At 39.1% G+C, this 14,921-nt stretch overlaps 1 protein-coding gene across 1 annotated transcript in view; it reads left to right on the top strand.

Annotated features, from left to right (window-relative positions):
- The window catches only part of LOC126100424 (NADH-ubiquinone oxidoreductase 49 kDa subunit-like), a 169,062-nt gene that overhangs the window by 26,106 nt on the left and 128,035 nt on the right, over positions 1-14,921 (top strand). The gene's annotated exons all lie outside the window — the stretch shown is intronic.

Below are 14,921 nucleotides of genomic sequence, written 5' to 3' on the forward strand. Positions count from 1 at the left end.
TCTCTTTCTTTTGTGTCATCAGTCTTCTGACTGGTCTGATGCGGCCCACTACAAATTCATTTCCTGTGCCAACATCTTTGTCTCAGAAGAGTAGCACTTGCAACCTGCATTCTCAGTTATTTGCTGGGTGTATTCAGTTTCTGTCCCCTTCTACAGTTTTTGCTCTCTACAACTCTTTCTAGTACCATGGAAGTTATTCACTGATGTCTTAACAGATGTCCTACCATCCTGTCCCTTCTTCTGGTCAATGTTTTGCACATATTCCTTTCCTCACTGACTCTACGGAGAACCTCCTCATTTCTTACCTTATCAGTCCACCTAATTTTCAACATTCTTCTGTAGCACCACGTCTCAAATGCTTTGATCTTGTTCTGTTCCAGTTTTCTCACAGTGCATGTTTCACTACCACACCATTTTGTGTTCCAAACACATATTCTCAGAAATTTCTTCCTCAAATTAGGTTTATGCCTGATGCTAGTAGGCTTCTCTTGGCCAGGAATACCCATTTTGCCAGTGCTGGTACACTTTTTATGTCCTCCTTGCTCCATCTGTCATAGGTTATTTTGTTGCCTAGTTAAGAAATTCCTTAACTTTTTTGACTTCGTGATCTTCAATTATAATGTTAAGTTTCTCATTGCTGCTTCTCATTACTTTCTTTGATTTACTCTCAATCCATATTCTGTACTCATATTCTGTACTGTTCATTCCATTCAGCAGATCCTGTAATTCTTCTTCACTTTCACTGAGGATAGCAATGTCATCAGTGAATCTTATCATTGATAATCTTTTGCCTTGAATTTCAGTTCCACTCTTGAACCTTTCGTTTATTTCCATCATTCCTTCTTCAATGTATAGATTAAACAGAAGTGGTGAAAGACTACATTCCTATCTTACACCCTTTTTAATGTGAGCACTTAGTTCTTGATCTTCCACTCTTATTGTTCCCTTAAGGCTCTTGTACATATTGTATATAATCACTCTCTCCCTAGAGCTTACCTCTGTTTTTCTCAAAGTTTCAAACATCTTGTTTCATTTGACATTCTTCAACGCGTTTTCCAGGTCAAAAAATCTTGTGAATGTCTCTTGATTTTTTTGTAGTCTTGCTCCCATTATCAAGTGCAATATCAGAACTACCTATCTGGTGCTCTTACCTTTCCTAAAGCCAAACTGATCATCATCCAATGCATCCTCTAATTTTCTTTTCCATTCTTCTGTATATTAATGTCAGCAACTTGTATGCATGAGCTGTTAACCTGATTGCATGATAATTCTCACACTTGTCAGCTCTTGCAATCTTTGGAACTGTGTGGATGATGTTTTTTTCCAAAATTCAGGTGATATATTGTGGCAGTTCCACCTACTTTTATTTCTTCATTTGTTGTCCTCAGTGTTGATGTACCGCGTTGCTACAGTGGCTGAAAAAATGGGTTGTGGACTCTGACACTGACTGCTGCAAATTATGTAGCTTACAGGTACATAGTTGTGTTTCACAGTACTTTAATTTCACTGTTCACAACCCCCCTATAATACACAGTTATATGGCCAGTGCACTATTATTTAACCTTCTATAAGCCTCATTAGTAGTTTGCAGGCAAAACCCCACATACTACTACAATAGTTTACTGCTGAACATCTACAAGCAGTAAAACCTAACCACAAAGTCCACAGTTCTTGAAGAATAAGCAGGTACATATGGAGCAGTCACTGTCATTGGTTTTTACACAAAGCCTCATTGTTTAACAATTATTTCTCAGCTAAATTGAAGCATTGTTGTTGTTCTAACCAGCACAGGTTACTCATCGGAAACTCGGCCATGGGCTGACTGTCTCATGACCAAAAACCAGGCCCTTGTATATTATCACAATAATAAGTACTGAAACTACACATTGTTTGAAGTTAAAATTACAGAAATTACAATTAAAACTTAACTCATTAAATTAACTGAATACATAAAAAATTGGTTCTTTTTAACAGTTTCTTGTACTATAAGACTTTTTCTGAATTATTTGTTTAAATCATGTAATTAACAAATATAGTTAAGAAAACAACACTGTTAATTACTTTAGAATTAATTCGGGGCTGGTTTTGCTAACATGTTTTCGAATAAAGTAAATGGATACTTTAAGATTACTAGTATTTTGTCTTTCAAATGTTCACAATTATTACAGAAATTATTTTTGTTTATACATCAACAATAGAATTTAAGTTACAAAACAATAACTGATTTTACCCCATAACAAATGATACTAACTAGGAATAGTCAAAATAAATTAGAAAATCAATTACATACATAAAACTAAGCACAAAATTAGATCTGGTGTTATATTATCTATAACTGAGGGTCAATCTTTCTCTTTTATGAAATTGCAGATTATATTCACTTATGTTAATGATAACTAGTTAAAAGTAACAAAACAAATTTAAGGAGGCAGATGGCAAAGCATGAGGGGAATTAAAATTATCCCAGCTTGCTTTGTCACAATATCAGAAGACTCATGTGTTCTACACACTAATGTGAGTAGTCATATTGTTGCTACTTCCCTCAATGATTTTAGAAATTCTGATGGAATGTTGTCTATCCCTTTTGCTTTATTTGACCTTAAATCTTTAAAGCTGTTTTAAATTCTGATTCTAATACTGGATCCCCTATCTCTTCTATACTGAGTCATGTCTCTTCTTCTATCACATTGTCAGATGAGTCTTACATCTCATAGAGGCCTTCAGTGTACTCTTTCCACCTATCAGCTCTCTCCTTTGCATTTAACAGTGGAATTTCAATTGTACTCTTAATATTACCTCCTTGCTCATAATTTCACTGAAGGTTGTGTTGACTTTCTAATATGGTGAGTCACTTCTTTCAGCAATCATTTCTTTCCCATTTTTTTTTACATCTTTCATCCAGCCATTTTGCCCTAGCTTCCCTGTACTTCCTATTTATTTCATTCCTAGGTAATCTGTATCTCTGTTTTCTTGAATTGCACTGAACATTTTTTCAGGCTACTCTCCATCACTACTACATTGTGATATAAGTTTATATCTGCTCCTGCGTACATATTACAATCCAATATCTCATTTTAGAATCTCTGCCTGACCATGATGTAACCTAACTGAAGTCTTGCCGTATCTCCCAGCCTTTTCCAAGTGTACCTCTTGTGTGATTCTTGAACAGGGTGTTCACTATTACTTGCTGAAATTTATTGCTGAACTCAATTAATCTTTCTTCTCTCTCATTCCTGGTAACAAGCCCATAATGCCCAGTAACCCTTTTTTGTACTTCTCCTTCTACAATCACATTCCAATTTCCCATGACTACAATATTTTCATCTCTTCATCTTTGGCTTGCAACATCATCGTATATACCTGGCCTGTCATTGTAGGTGTTGGTTTCCCGTTGATCTGATGGGAACAACGCTATCACTGAACTATTCACACCAACTCACTCTCTGTCCTACCTTTCTAATCATAATAACTCCTACTCTGATTATACCTATTTTCTGCCACTGTTACCCTATATCATCTGACCAGAAATCCTTGTCTTCTTTCCATTTCACTTGACTGAATCCAACAGAATCTAGATTGAGCCTTGGCATTTCCCTCTTCAAATGTTTTAGCTTCCTTGTCATGTTCAAACTTCTAAAGTTCCACACTCCAACTCATAGAATGTTATCCTTTCCGTGGTTATTCAATCTTTTTCTCATAGTCTCCTTCTCCTTCACAGTCTCCTCCCTGAGACCCAAATGGGGGACTATTCCGGAATCTTTTACCAGTGGAGTGATCATCACGAAACTTTTGAATTACAGGCCACACGTGGTCCTTAATGCAGTGGTTTCCGTTGCCTTCTGTATCCTTATGCCATTGACCATTGCTGGTTCTTCTCCTTTAGAGGCAGTATCCCACCCCAGGTGCAAGAGAGTTCCCTGAATCTCTGTCTGCTCCTCCAGCATCTTTGACAAGGCCTTTGGCTGAATATGGGTAACTTCTTATGCCAGAAATTTTCATCCACCATTACCAACGATTTTTATTCAAAATTTAAGCAGTGGATGGGTTTAAACGTGGGACTGAAGACATTTGATTACTAATTAAAGACGCTACCCCTAGATCACACCCTTAACTACTGTAAAGACGTGGCTGCCTGCTATGGTATAATGGAGGTTGGCCCTGAGGAGCTACTTTGAGGATGGGTAAATATAGATATCATGGAAGTGTAGTACTATAGGACAAGACTGAATGGCACATTGGAAAGTATGTGGCATTTGTTTTAACTTTCAACACTTCAGAATTATTTGAACATATTCTTGCAGGCTATATCCATTTTAATGTTCAACTGTTTGCTCTCAACTCAGTAATATGCTTCATATGTCAAAGATTTGGTCATACCAATGTACAGTAGAACCCTTCTAATCCGACCTTGGATGGTCCATCAATCCGGTTAGTCCGACCATGATCAGGCTCGCGAGCCTGTGCCGACTTGTCACAGTCTGGACGCCTGTCAGGCCATTGTTGCGGTGTCTACCGTTGTGCATGTTGTTATACTATACGTTATTAGCAGTTTTATCCTTTGTTGGCATTAAAAAATGTCGTTGTTTGCTTTATTCTGTGTACTCTACAGTACTTATTACTGTAGATTCATTGTATGTACAGTTTTCTGTTTTACAACATGTCTGGATTCAAACGTAAACACGTAACTCTTTCTCTAAATGAAAAATTAGAAGTGCTACAAAGGATAATCGGTCCAAAAAATTGCAAAGGAACTGAATGTAGGTGTTATGACAATTAAAGATTGGAGGAAGCATCGGTAAGACATTAAATCCTATACAGTTACGATTGATGGTGAAAACTGGAAGCCGAAAGTAAATTTGCTGCCAGTGAAGGCTGGATTGATCGTTGGAAAACTCGTCATGGTGGCCGATTTGTTTCTATTTCCAGTGAAAAACTATCTGCTGATACCGCAGCTGCCAAGGAGTTTTCTGTTAAGTTTCAAGAAATTGTAGAAGAAAATGAACTGTTACCCTGCCAAGTGCATAACATTGATGAGACAGGACTGAAATTTAAAATGTTGCCAACAAAAACGCTTGCCACTTCAAATGAAGCCGTGGTAGGAACAAAACCTATAAAAGATACAATAACAGTCATTTCTTGTAGCAACGCAGATGGTACCCACAAGCTCCCCTTGTTCGTCATTGGCAAATCTAAGAAGCCAAGGGCATTCAAAAATATAAACTTATCTTCCTTGCAGGTTTATTACCGCAATCAAAAATCTGCTTGGATGGACTGCAACCTTTTTAAATCCTGGGGTTCGACGAGTTTGTGCCAGTGGTCAAAAAAGACTTGAAGCAAAAAAAATCTGCCTGTTCATGCTCTACTGCTGTTGGATAACACACCATCAGATCCATCTGAGGAAGATTTGGTGAAGGGGACATAAAAGCTCTCTTTCTGCCTCCTAATGTGACCTAACTCATCCAACCAGTGGATCAGGGCGTTATCAAATGGTTAAAAAGGCGATAACGCAGAAAGTATATCAGCTCAATCTTCGAAAATTCTGAATGAGGTCATAACTTATTTCAGGCAATGAAATCCCTGAATATCAAAGATGCTATCTACATAATCGCTGCAGCATGGGATGAACTGAAACCTGACTCACTGCAGAAATCGTGGCTTATGCTTTGGCCAAAAGTTATGACTGAAAATGAGCATACCGAAGATGAGCAAAACAACGATGCACTGGAAATCGTTAAACATCTACAAACTCTGGAGCCGAACGTCCCTGCCAGTGAAGTTGAAGAGTGGATCAACGAATGTGACAAAGACTGTGACACTTTTTGAAGAGCTCAGTGACGACCAGATTGTTGCCGCTGTTAGCCAGGAAACTGAATGAAGACTTGGACGGCGAAGACGAACCCCTCACCCGGATTTCACACAAAGATGCAAAAAACGCTTTTGACATCGCCCTTCAATACACCAAGCAGAATCCAACTTCAACTCCAATGGACATTATGTGGATAAAAAAATGGAGGGACACTGCAGCTAAAACTAGAATAACATCTGCTAAACAAAAATGTATCACTGACTTTTTTTCCAAGTAATTTGTTTTCATTTTTACTGTAGAAACATTGCATACAGTATAATCATTTCTTAGTTATTACATACAGTAGTTTATTTCTCTGTAAAAATGTCTTTTTTATATACAGTGCTGTAAACATTACAGTATATATCATTCATACGTTATTAAGTACAGTACAGTACTGTAATTTGTTTGTCATTTTTCCTTTTAAAACCAATACATATTACGGTTGCGTAGACGTTTTTTAGTTAATGTATTGTTTAACACTATGTAAAAAACTTCTTTTCTTATTACTGTAGACGTCTTTTAGTTCTTAAATGGTTTAATTTTTTGTACTAAATGTCTTTTTATATTTTTTGCAATAAATATTAGATTTTTCAGATAATCCGACCTATTTTTTGTTCTGACCATGGTCCCGGTCCCGAAGGTGACGGATTAGAGGGGTTCTACTGTAGTATGAAATGGGAGGGCAACATGAGGAAATTGTGGCAGCTCATCTCACTAATCAAGTGACTCTTGTACACTTCTTCCTAAATGTATAAACTGCTTTGGGATCACCCTGTATGGCACAGGAAGTTTGGCTTTAAAATGAGCAAAGGAAAGTTTAGGAGTTGAAAGTTGCAAGGCGCATACCACATGGTAAAGCTAACAAAGTTTTCAAAGCTATGCTCCCTCCAGAGTATGCTACTTCTTTTGCATCAGCCCTTAAGTAGCCATTTGTCAAAAGTGATGCCTCTAAACAAATCTGGAACACAGATAAAGTACAAGTACATGTTATTGTTGGTGTACCTGTCAGGGAAAAGCTGAAATTGAACCTGAAATCATTCAGAAGCCATCAACAATAGACTTGGAATCTCAGCCACGTACCATTGCATATCGTCAGAAGCCCACTAACCTGCTCTCCCTACCCATGCAAGCAACTTCTCCCACAATTAAGGAGAAAGTCACCCAAAAAGGCATTTGAAATCAAACAAAGTGGCAACAAAACTGTTAGACTGATGAACATTTTTCCTTTGAAATGGTGAGTTCTTGGTTGAGGACACTGATATTGACATAACGAAATCAGAGAGCTGGACACAGTCTCATGTTTCCCCTGGCTTCTCAAGTAAATCACCACTGCTTAGGGAGGAGGACAAGAATGACCATTGCTAATCAAAGGCTCCTATGGGGACTTCCCTATTGCAGTGGAACTTAAATGGATACTGATGGCATTTAGAAGAATTACAGCTCCTGGCAAAGGAGAGACTTTTCTGCATCTGCTTTTGGGAAACTCTCTTTAAAGGCACTGACACACCCGCGTTAAGGAACTACCACCCCTACAAGGACAGTGTTACGGGAAACAGGGTTAAGGGTGAAGTGACCATTTTCAGCTATGATAAATGCCACTCTGTTCTCTCACTTTCACCATGGCCACACAAACAGTTGCAGTGGAAGTTATTACATTAATAAAATCACACTGTGTTCTTCATATCTTCCACCTCATGACCCAACCAGTGGATGCAGAGGCACTGACAGAACTCTTCTGGGTGCTCATCTGCCCATTCCTCCTCGTGAGTGACTTGAGTGCATGCATACAGTGTGCTGTGAAGCTCGTCTGCCTCTTGCTCCATAGGCTGAATTATCGAGCATCTCATCCATTCACAGAATATCTGCCTTTTGATCTCTGGTCAGATGACACACTTTTCTACAGTTACAGGGTCATCTTCAGCCACTGACATCTGCCCTCCCCTCCCCCCCCCCCCCCCCATCCCCGCCTCACTCCCTTCCTGGCTATTGCAGACTCAGTTCAGCCGGAAATGGCCACAGATTTGCATTGCATTCCTGTGACACAACTTTCCAGTGTGCATTTGTCTGCTGACTCATGAGGTGGTTGATAGGAGAATATGAAGATGGTTGGTTCAAAGGGCAAGTTGGTTGTGATACAGTCAGCAGGCCATCTTCGAACAATAGGATTTTGCCCAGGAGATGGTGGACCGTATCACCTGTCACCTGTGTGACCCAACAAGATGCCACAGATTCCATTCCTCAGTCTAGATTAGAACAGAATAGAACAGAAACAACCACCTCAGATGAAGGCCTGTCCTTTGGTGGAAAAATGAATGTTTCTCAGCATTCAGAGCCAGGCATGCAGCTTCATGGAAATTCAAACACCGTCCAACTACAGAAAATCTTTGTGGCTTCATGTGTGTGAGAGCACAAGTAAGGCAAGAGATAAAAGAATGGAAGGAGGAATTCACATCTTCCATTAATTATCCACTACCACTGCACAAGATTGTGACTCAATAAGGCAGATTTCAGGCAATGACAGAACACTTTGTCTTACAGCCTCATTGAGAAATGGGGCCTTGGTGGCTGTGCCTAAGACACAGCTCATGTTCTAGCTGAATACTTTTTCCCTCAGTGCATCATTCAGATGAACTCCTGTGTTCCAGGTGTTCCTTATGACTGTGGAGATGAGGAGGTTCTGTTTCTTCTCATGTAATGAGGAGGTCTACAATCGTCCATTCTCTATGTTGGAATTTTATTGACTGCTGTAATCAGTTTTGGACAGACTAGGCCATCTTCAGATTTAAAACTAGAACAAGAGATAGTCCCTATCATCAAAGCTGTTTATAAAAATATATGACACACATAAATATGTAAATGTGCCAGGCCACTTAAAATATAGGAATGGTGTATATCATTACAACAGACAAGGCATAAAAATCTCTGCAGTTGTATATATCTGTATGTCAGAGATTTAGCATTATGATTACAGTAGAGTGACAGCTCCAAATAATGTCTTTTTTGATGTGTGCCGTTGTGTTACTGGTACATATAATCACACACAATAAAATACAAATAAAATGTTTAAAATATACCAGTTTTAAAAATTAATCTATTACTTTATAGTATGGTATTTCGGTTATCAAGACAGTCTAAAATGTTAAACAATTTTCCTAAGTAGATTGTGATATGTAAAAGATTTTGAAGGGAATGTCATTGTGTCATGTGCATTACTATGGGTTAATATCTTCATAGATGCCACACTTAAAGGAGACAAGTTGTTTACTTCTGAAGAGGCTAGGCTGTTGCTGGATTATTTGGGGTTCCAGCAGTAGTGCAGTAACACCCACTCATGTTGCCTCTGTCCTATGCACTTCTGCTTGCTGTGATTAGCAGGACTTTCAAAATTCTGTGTTCTAAGGTATAACTTGTTCAGTTATGAGCACCTATATCTTTGAACATGAGTACCATGTAAAAATGTCTCTGCAAATGTTAAGATATGTATTATGATTAACTTGACTCTTTTTGTTGAGTGTTTATTCTGATTTGTTCTGCATATTTGTGTTAATTTCAGTTTCTTATAACAAAGTCAGTTTCTTCATATGGAATATTTAATGTTTACAGGGACATTATTACATGGCATTCAGATCCATCTATGTAGATGCTGATAGCGAATGAACTTTACCTTAGAACATGCTGTTTTGAAAGTCATGCTGTTCACAGTACACAGAAGTGAAGGGGGCAACACAGTATTGCAGTTTTTGGGAAATTCAGTGTGCAATGTACTGATCTACTAGAAATGGAGCAATGATTGAAATTAAAAGTCCAGTACATTTATAGTTTTCTTCTGGTGATTTCTAAAGCATATTACAAACTTCAAATAAAATGTGGCAGATGATTACACTCTAGACAATTGACTTTTGATTGTTATGTTGATAGTGGGCTGATGTTAATAACACATACAGAAAGCCTGTAAATTCATGCATCTAGTTTATCATTCATGTACTCTATGAGACAATAAAAATGGTCTTATACTAATTTTGACATGATATTTCATGCTTTCAGAATTGAAACATAACTTTTTACCATATAATTAGAGTACATCAACTGGAAATTTACAACAATATAGTGATAATCAGCTCAACACACAGCTTAACACTGATTTGGTGGGTGCTACTATCACTAATGTATAAATATACACAACATAGCTGCTGTATTAAATTACTACCTAAAACTGAAAAATGTTCACAAATGTGAACTCATAATTAAATGTTGAACTTATAATTAAAAATTTGGATTAAAAAAACTGAGTGCAACATTATGTTTTGCAAAAGAATGAAAAATATATGCTGTGAAAAATTTTTAAGCAAATTTTGACAAATGTGGTTTTTAAACAGTGAGTTCCAAATCACATTTAATTTGGTGCTAATTACAAAATTATTTCAGTTGCTATTTTTTCACAGGATCTCATATAGGAATTAAACAATGGAAACTCTGAATTCAAATGTCAACAATATTAGGAAAAAGATATATCGCTAATCACCAGAAAGATGAACTGTTGAGATGCAGACAGGCACAATGAAATGACTGCTACACATTATGGCTTTTGGCCAAAGCCTGCTTCAGCAAAGAAAACACACAGACATTCACACAAGCAAGCACATCTCATGCACACATGATTTGATGCTACCACCTGCAGTCCTGACCACAATGTGACTGTCACGTGAATAGCAATCTGCAGTAGGCAGCAAAAACAAAAGGATAGCAGGGCATGAGTAGGGGGGGAGAGAGAACATCATTGTGTGCAGGGAATGGAGACTGCCGGATATAGTACCGGGATGTGGGGTGTGGGGGGAAAAGCAGGGAGAAGAAAAGGAGAGGAGTGGAAAAGGAGAGGAGCAGACAGACCTTATCATCCTACCTGCAGACAAAAGTTCCACCACTGTGTTATAAATCGCAGAGACTATGTGACAGAAGGCCTCTGCCATTAATTTGACTCCTCCACTTATAAACTCTTGTCAGAGTGATCCCATCTCAGAAGTCCAACATAACCTCCAGTGCTCTCTTGAAGCCTTAGGCACTTCCCAGAATCTGTCCCTTAAATCCATATCTCTCCTCGCCCCTATGACATCCTGCCCATCCATCTTCTTAATGCTCCCCAAAATCCACAAACCCAACAATACTGGATGCCCCATTGTGGCTGATTATTGTGCCTCCCCTGAAAGAATTTCAGCCCTCATTGACCAACACCTCCAACCAATTTCCTGTAATCTAACCTCCTGCATCAAAGATATCAACCACTACCTTTACTGACTCTCCACCATTGCCATTCCTTTACCTCATGGATCTCTAATTGTCACTGTTGACACCACTTCCATACACATTAACATCCTTCATGTCCTTGGTCTTACTGCTATTGAACACAATCTTTCCCAACGTCGTTGAGGTTACAAACCCACTCTGTCATTCCACATACATCATACTAACTTTATCCTGACTCACAACTACTTTCCCTTTGAAGGGAAGGTATATAAAGAACTCTGCTGCACAGCCTTTGGCACCCATGTGGCACCCTCTTATGCCAACATGTTTATGGGCCATCTAAGGGAGACCTTCCTTGCCCAATATGCTGAGCATCTCACCAAGGCCTTCACAGACAGGCACTATCTGCCAGACCTAGTCCACAAAGAAATCGCCTGTAGCGTACCCCCAATCCTTGCACCACCCCCAAGAACCTGTTACAAAGGAGTGCCCCCGTTGTCACCCAATACCACTCTGAACTGGTACAACTGATCCACATCCTTCATCAGAGCTTTGATTAGCTAATGCCCTGAAATGAGGGAAATCCTACTCAAAATCCTTCCCACCCCTCCCAGTCAACCTCCACAACACCCTAGTCTATCCCCATGCTACTTCCAGTCCCAAACCTTGTCACAGGGATCATGCCTCTGTGGAAGACACAGGTGCAAGACCTGACCAGTCCCCCTACCTAGCACTTTCCAGTCCTGTCGTAGGTGAGCCTATCCCATCAGATGCCATGCCACCTGTGAAAGCATTCACATCATATACCAGCTCTGCTACAGTCATAGCACAGCTTTTTATACTGGTTTGACTACCAACAAACTATCCACCAGGATGAATGGCCACAACAAAACTGTGGCCAAAAGCAAAGTAGCCCACCCTGTGCCACAACTTTCAGCTGAACATAACATGCTTGATTTTAATAGCTCCTTCACAACCCAGGCCATCTGAATCCTCCCCTCCACCACCAGCTTTTGTGCAAGTGTAAAGATAAAGTATCATTAGGTCAAAGACAGAAATTGTTTGAGAGCAAGCTGATCATGGAAACTCTGAGAAAAAAATTTGTAACAGATCGGAACTGCATACTTGCAAATTACAGTATACATTTATTCTTGAATATCAAGTAGTAAAGGTATGCGAAATTATGTTTTTGCATACATTTGCTTTACTGATCAGTAGGTAAAAGCAATTTTTGGGAAAACTAGTCCAGAAGATGTAGTAAGTGAGAGCAGTCATCAACAAACATTATGTGGTATTATGGATAAGAAAACTTATAGATTCATTTGTTAAAGTAGTATCACACTACGTTAGAAAGGATACTCTATGGTGCTATCTAGATAGCACCCTCTACATTTGAAAGATGTACAGAATGTACATTCAGAAGTGCCAAGAGAAAAGGAAGGAACATGATTCAGCTTGGAGTATAGGTTTCCCATTCAGAATGCAGTCTAAAGCTTTTCAAGCCTAAAAAGGGTGCATGTGATGAGTGTGGTGTCTACAAAAATGCTGAATCAGAAAAAAGACTGCTTTAGTGGACAAAGTACAGAGACATCTGGCTCTAGTAGAAAGAGACACTCGAGTAGAAAGAGATACTGACAAGCTGAAGGTGCAGACTGACAGTATATTTCTATGTGCATGTTTTGATTTATAGCAGCTACTCATTACTCCACAATGTGAAGTATCATTGCTCTATTACAAAAGAAAGCTGAGCACCTACAATTTGATTATCTATATGATTGGAATATGAAAGAGAATGTGCTTTACGTGGCACAAGGGAAATGGATGTAGAGGTATCATAGACCTAGTGAGCTGTGTCTACAAATTTGTAAAGCAGCAAATTAAGATGGCTGACAAAATATTCCTTTCTTTTCTGACAATTGCATTGGTCAGAACTGAAACAGATTAATTTTTTTCATGTACCTATATGGTGTGAGTACTCTACAAATTGATTCAATTACCTATACATTTCTGGAGAAAGGCACACCCAGAATGAAGGGGATGCATGCACAGTGTTATCTAGAGGACAATAAAGGGCATGAACATTTTTGTGCCACAGCAGTGGTGCATTCTAGCAGCCACAATCAAGCAAAACCGAAAAAGGTATGATATACATGAGATGTCACAGAAGGATTTCTTTGATTCAAGGAGGCTTTATCAAAGGTCCAAAACTGAACTACAGCTGGAAATGGAGAAAGGGTAAGGTGGTCTGATATCAGAATAATAATGGTGATGAAGGAAGAACCAAGGAAAATGTCATTTAAATATGAATAAAACTCAGACTACAGTATCATTGATTTAATGCACAAGTTTTGAGGTTGCAGGCCAAATGTAGAACATGCAGTAGAAGACATGCCATGTGCATATTCGTCCTCATTGACAATTTCAGAGAAAAAAATTTCTGATCTGATGCTGCTCTGCCAGAACAACATTGTTCCAGTAGTTTAACATGAATTCTATCACAATCTGTGGTATGGGGAAGTTCCTGATACTGAAGAGAAAGACGAATAAAGTATTAAAACTAATATCAGTATTAATTTAATGTACAGTATTTATTTATTTTTCTGGGAGCTATTTTTATTTTGTGGTATGCTTACATATTATAGTCTTGTGCTAGGAAGTTCTGGAAATGAGAAATGTCATAGAGGCGTTGTTACTGCCAACAGTATTTATGTAATAAAGATATTCAAATTTGTAGCCACATACTGATGTAGCACAGTTTCAGTGAAATATGGTCATAAGTGCCATTAATGTCGGACATCAATGCCTGTATTAATAATTCCATCTCTAGAACTACTTCTGGAACATTTTTTGCTATAAACTGCATAATAGCAATGGAACAACAGGACATTCTAAGCAGCATATGCAAGCATACATTTCCAGGATGATTTGTGGGAAATACTGTAACTTTCAGTTTTCATACTGAAAAGTTTCAAAAATGCTAGTCATGATAGTGTCGCTGTGAACTGTCCATGTGTGTACGAGGTGTGCTTTCTTGTGTGAATGAATGTGTGTGTGTGTGTGTGTGTGTGTGTGTGTGTGTGTGTGTGTGTGTGTGTGTGTGTGTATTAATGTGTATGTCCAGAATGAGATTTTCACTCTGTAGCAGAGTGTGCGCTGATATGAAACTTCCTGACAGATTAAAACTGTGTGCCGGACCGAGTCTCGAACTCGGGACCTTTGCCTTTCGCGGGCAAGTGCTCTACCAACTGAGCTACCCAAGCACGACTCACGCCCCTCACAGCTTTACTTCTGCCAGTACCTCGTCTCCTACCTTCCAAACTTTACAGAAGCTCTCCCACGAACCTTGCAGAACTGGCACTCCTGAAAGAAAGGATATTGCGGAGACATGGCTTAGCCACAGCCTAGGGCATGTTTCCAGAATGAGATTTTCACTTTGCAGTGGCGTATGCGCTGGTATGAAACTTCCTGGCAGATTAAAACTGTGTGCCAGACCGAGACTCGAACTCGGGATATTTGCCTTTCGCGGGCAAGTGCTCTACCAACTGAGCTACCCAAGCACGACTCACACCCATCCTCACAGCTTTACTTCTGCCAGTACCTCGTCTCCTACCTTCCTTTGAGTCTTGGTCCGGCACACAGTTTTAATCTGCCAGGAAGTTTCATATCAGCGCACACTCCACTGCAGAGTGAAAATCTCATTCTGGAAACATTCCCTAGGCTGTGGCTAAGCCATGTCTCTGCAATATCCTTTCTTCCAGGAGTGCTAGTTCTGCAAGGTTCGCAGGAGAGCTTCTGTAAAGTTTGGAAGGTAGGAGACGAGGTACTGGCAGAA

The sequence above is a fragment of the Schistocerca cancellata genome, chromosome 9 (genome assembly GCF_023864275.1).
Source record: "Schistocerca cancellata isolate TAMUIC-IGC-003103 chromosome 9, iqSchCanc2.1, whole genome shotgun sequence".
NCBI lineage: Eukaryota > Metazoa > Arthropoda > Insecta > Orthoptera > Acrididae > Schistocerca > Schistocerca cancellata.